The following is a 5,416-nucleotide window of genomic DNA, read 5'->3' as shown; positions in this document are numbered from 1 at the left end:
CCATTATTCCTCCTCCTCTTCTTCTCTTCCTCTTCTCCTCTTTATCTTCTTCCTCCCCTTTCCCTTCCCTCTCTCCTTCCTTTCTTATCTTTCCTCCTTTTATCAAAGTTACTAAGCAAAAAATAGAGAGAGAGAGAGAGAGAGAGAGAGAGAGAGAGAGAGAGAGAGAGAGAGAGAGAGAGAGAGAGAGAGAGAGAGAGAGAGAATAAATGAATAAAATATAAATAATAACTCTCTCTCTCTCTCTCTCTCTCTCTCTCTCTCTCTCTCTCTCTCTCTCTCTCTCTCTCTCTCTCTCGCTTACATTCTTCCCTAATCTTGATCTTTTTTTCTTTACCTTCTCTTCCTCTTCTCCTCCTCCTCCTCCTCCTCCTCCTCCTCCTCCTCTTCCTCCTCCTCCTCTTCCGCTAGTAATTCGTCCATCATTATCGTCATCCCTCTAGATCCCTCTTCTTCTTCTTCTTCTTCTTCTTCTCCTTCTTCTTCTTCTTCTTCTTCTTCCTCTTCCTCCTCCTCTTCCTTCAATACCTTCAACATACTGCCATCCATCTCTCTCTCTCTCTCTCTCTCTCTCTCTCTCTCTCTCTCTCTCTCTCTCTCTCTACATTCCCTCCTCCCCCTCCTCTCCCCCTTTCCTTCCTCCTCCTCCTCTTCCTCCAATAGTTGCTCCACTTCGTACTTTACCTCCTCCTCCTCCTCCTCCTCCTCCTCCTCCTCCTCCTCCTCTTCCTCCTCCTCCATTATCACCTTTCCTCCTCCTCTTCCTCCTGTTCTTCCCTCAATATTTCCAACAACTTCTACGGGATCTCCTCCTCCTCCTCCTCCTCCTCCTCCTCCTCCTCCTCCTCTTCCTCCTCCTCTCTTCCTCTGTCACTTCTTTTTCTCTCCTCTCACCAAACACTTTCTCACTCTCCCCTCCCCTCCCCTCCCCTTTCCCTTCCTTTCTCCCAAAACATTCCTCTCTCTCTCTCTCTCTCTCTCTCTCTCTCTCTCTCTCTCTCTCTCTCTCTCTCTCTCTCTCTCATCACGTTTTCTTTCCTCCTTTCTTCTTTTCTTCCATTTCTCCTTTCCTTCTCTCCTCTTCCCTCCTCCTCCTTTTATTCTCCCTTCTTCCTCCATATATCCAGTCTTCCTTGTGTTTTTCCTCTTCTCTCCTCTTTTCTTCGTTCTATTATCTCCTTTCTTTTTTATCTATCTCTCCTTCTCTTCTTTCCTTGTATTCTTCTATCTCTTCTTTCCTTTCCTCCTCCCTTCCTCCACCTCTCTCTCCTTCCTTCTCTACATTTCTCCTTCTACATATTTTTCTTGTTTTGCCTGTCTCTCTCTCTCTCTCTCTCTCTCTCTCTCTCTCTCTCTCTCTCTCTCTCTCTCTCTCTCTCTCTCTCTCTCTCTCCCTAACCTAACCTAATGTAATTTAATCTAACCTAACCCTAAACAAAGTCATCGGAATAATAACAACAACAACAACAACAACAACAACAGTCTTCCTATCCCTCTCTCCCTCCCTCTCTCCCTTCCTCCTCCTCCTCCTCCTCCTCCTCCTCCTCCTCCGCCTCCCCCTCCTCCTCCTCCCAAATAAGAAGACATCAACATCTAAACCAGCACAAAAGTTACATTAGATTGAAATGATTAGAGAAAAAGTCTCTCTCTCTCTCTCTCTCTCTCTCTCTCTCTCTCTCTCTCTCTCTCTCTCTCTCTCTCTCTCTCTCTCTCTCTCTCTCACCAACAAATAGAAAAAACAAACATTCCAAGAGAGAGAGAGAGAGAGAGAGAGAGAGAGAGAGAGAGAGAGAGAGAGAGAGAGAGAGAGAGAGAGAGAGAGAGAGAGAGGGGGTGGGGGAGGTGAAGGGGGATAAAAATGTATAGAAACAATGATAAAAAAGTTTGGATGGGAAAGAAGAGACGAAGTTATACATCACACAAGTCTATAGAGGAGGAGGAGGAGGAGGAGGAGGAGGAGGAGGAGGAGGAGGAGGAGGAGGAGGAGGAGGAGGAGGAGGAGGAGGAGGAGGAGGTTAGAGACACAGACAAGGGCGGGGACAAGAAGACAACTAAGAGGAGGAGGAGGAGGAGGAGGAGGAGATACAACACAACTTTATAAGGTTCACTCAACTCCATCAAACTCCACCATATTGCCCCTCTCTCTCTCTCTCTCTCTCTCTCTCTCTCTCTCTCTCTCTCTCTCTCTCTCTGTGTCTCAGTGGAGGAGGAAATGGAGGAAGGGATGTGAAGAAGCCCTGTTTAAGTGGAGGAAACATTTGTAATGAGAGAGAGAGAGAGAGAGAGAGAGAGAGAGAGAGAGAGAGAGAGAGAGAGAGAGAGAGAGAGAGAGAGAGAGAATTAGTACAATAACATTTTATCGATCTATTTATTTCCTTCTATCTTTATTATCTATTTATCTTTGAAAATAGCATGACATTTGGGAAAGAGAAGGAAGGAAGGAAGGAAGGAAGGAAGGAAGGAAGGAAGGAAGGAAGGAAGGAAGGAAGGAAGGAAGGAAGGAAAGGAAGAAAAGGGAGAAGTGGAAGGGAAAACAGTAAGAGGAAAACAAAAAAAACAAGAAAAAAATGAAAAGAACAAGAAAAGAAAATAAGTAGAACCCAAGGAACACGAAAAAGAGAAAGAAAAAAAAACTGAAAAACAATTTAAAACCGCACCGTCACATCTGGCAACACTGCGCGAGGACATTTAAATCAAGTTGCCAGATAATAAATATAGCGAGATTATATTATATTTCCCGTTTTCTTTTTCATACTATACGAATATCTGAAGGCTGTAGTATAAAGTGCATGAACTGTAGTGATGTTAAGTAATAAGATTAAAGACAATAATTACATGCTTTGAGTCTAAAAAGTGCTAAAAACGATAAATAATTTGTAGATTTATAAAAATACGTGTTTATTCTCCCTGATCTGACAGCACCACTAGTCTGGCAATGAAAAACCTGTCACAACCATGCAAAAATGACACACTCTTGTCATAAACTGGGAATCTGCCTCAAAACCGCGCGGGAGACACCCCACCCTGCCTCGGCTTGTGACGGGGCGCCCCACAACACCAGCACAGGCATTATAAACCCAGACGGGACGTGGTGAATGAAATAAGTGACGTTACTCATACTGTTTACACCCTGCAGGGATTCTTGGTCTAGTGGGGGAGGCGTACAGATCGTCAGAGAGGATAAACACACTTAACCTATTAAATAAGGTGATTTTACACTTACATGGCTTCTTGGTGTGAAAAGGTAGTGAAAATTGGAGTGTGCAGTGGTGATGGCCTTAGGGGCGTGGAGAGAACCGTCCTTGCCTCCCAGCTATCTGAAATTCGCCAGTTTTCACAGAGGCGCTTGTATGACATCATGATTACCGTATTTCAAGGATATTTTACTACCTCACCCACTGTCTCTCTTCTCACGATGCATAAAAATGAAGGAAATATTTATAGAAGGTTTAAATTAGCAGTAAATGGAAGGTTTAGCATTTGTTTCGTATTTCAGTAATGTAATCCTGTAACCACTTCGTAGATAAGATTTTTTTTTTTTTTTATGTAGGAGGGACACTGGCTAACGACAAAAATTCTAAAAAAAAAAAAAAAAAAAAAAAAAAAAAAAAAAACTGAGATACCAGTCCCATGTTTCCAAAGCGGTAGTCAAAAATTAAAGGATAAAATGTCTTGAAATCTCTCTCCCCAGCCTGCCACGGCTCAAGACACACTTATGATGGACGTCTTGAGTCACGGTGCGCGCCTGCCATAGCTGTGACATGCCATAACTCTCTAAAGATTACCTTCATAACCAAATATTCAGGCACATCAGTTAAGAGCAGCTATGTCTGGCATTATCCATCATTGTTATAATTTTCTAAATCTCCATGGTAATTTAATAATCTCCTATCTTCCCTATTTTCTTCCCTTTCCAGGCACTCCCCGGCACTGTACTCCCTCCCATGGTACCATAACGCCACAAGCTATCATCACACTCACCATTACTGCACAGGCAACAAGGATGCTGGTGAAAGATGAGGATAACATTGACGTACGCACAATGGCAGCCTCATGCACGTGGCTCACTCGAAGGAGGGATGGAGAGAGAAGGATGCCCAAGAACCATCGACTCAGTTATTTTTGCAATTATTATAATAGTAGAGCCTAATATATATATGTATGGTCTTAAAATAATACATTATCCTTTTTTTATTTTGTATTTCTATACTATCAAACTAAATAATAATTATTATAAAGTAATATCATAATTATTTTTTGATGCCCCACAAAATATCGACATCAAAACAATGCAGTAAATAACACTATGAACATTGTAACGCTTCTCAAAAAAATAAATAAATATATAGATATATAAATAAAGTCATATTAAGGACGTCAGCAGAACTAAGAAATCAATATATTAATTACATCTTCATATACCCAACAAAATATCGACATCAGAAACTCAATGAAACATAACATAATCCTCCGTATATTATTACAGTGTTTCTAAAAAGGTAAGAAAATAAAGAAATAAAATAATAACATCATAATTCGCCAGAACTCAGAAACACTTTAAGAATTATGTAAGAGAAGAAAATAGAGTATAATAAAAGAATTGGAACCAACAAGTTAGTATGAGTCAGGGAGGTGAAGGAGATAATTTTTGGCGGGAAAGTTTATGCCAAGAGAGAGAGAGAGAGAGAGAGAGAGAGAGAGAGAGAGAGAGAGAGAGAGAGAGAGAGAGAGAGTTACATAGAAAAAGCAATAATTTTACGAGAAAGTTTACCAAGATTACAGAAAAAAAGGGAGAGAGAGAGAGAGAGAGAGAGAGAGAGAGAGAGAGAGAGAGAGAGAGAGAGAGAGAGAGAGAGGACAACTTTTTAAAACCCCCAATACTAACACGCCATTTCAAGTTACGAAAACAACAACTTGCTCTTCCCTTTTGCGTCTTGCAGTTCGAGGGAGAAAATTTAGAGAAGTTTCCCCCCCTTGAGAGAGAGAGAGAGAGAGAGAGAGAGAGAGAGAGAGAGAGAGAGAGAGAGAGAGACAGAGAGAGAGAGAGTAGGCTATGTAAGTACGATAATAATAGGGAATAATAAAGAAAATTAAGTAAAGATAGGAATAAGGAAAGGATAAAATAGGAAATAGTTAAAAATTAGGATTGTTTATACTACTACTACTACTACTACTACTATTATCATTATATGTTTTATTTGGATAGGATATAGAAAGAATTTTAGATCTCTCTCTCTCTCTCTCTCTCTCTCTCTCTCTCTCTCTCTCTCTCTCTCTCTCTCTCTCTCTCTTGGACCAGGTGGAAGGGAGAGAAAATAAGCCGAAAAATAAAACAAGCAAACGATCCCATTTCTCCTCCTTCTCTTCCTCCTCCTCCTCCTCCTCCTCCTCCTCCTCTTCTTCTTCTTCCTCCTCT

At 41.3% G+C, this 5,416-nt stretch overlaps 1 long non-coding RNA gene across 1 annotated transcript in view; it reads right to left on the bottom strand.

Annotated features, from left to right (window-relative positions):
- Positions 1 to 4,121, bottom strand: part of LOC135094193 (uncharacterized) — a 9,668-nt gene extending 5,547 nt beyond the window's left edge. The window contains exons 1-2 of the long non-coding RNA XR_010263655.1: positions 3,982 to 4,121; positions 3,224 to 3,317 (exon numbers count right to left, since the gene is read on the bottom strand). This is a non-coding gene — a long non-coding RNA (uncharacterized LOC135094193). The remainder of the gene's footprint in view (positions 1 to 3,223; positions 3,318 to 3,981) is intronic.
- Between the last annotated feature and the right edge of the window lie 1,295 nt (positions 4,122 to 5,416).

This window comes from Scylla paramamosain, chromosome 44 (genome assembly GCF_035594125.1).
Source record: "Scylla paramamosain isolate STU-SP2022 chromosome 44, ASM3559412v1, whole genome shotgun sequence".
In the NCBI taxonomy this organism is placed as follows: domain Eukaryota; kingdom Metazoa; phylum Arthropoda; class Malacostraca; order Decapoda; family Portunidae; genus Scylla; species Scylla paramamosain.
The sequence above is the reverse complement of the archived record's forward strand: the minus strand, read 5'-3'. Positions and strand labels throughout refer to the sequence as shown.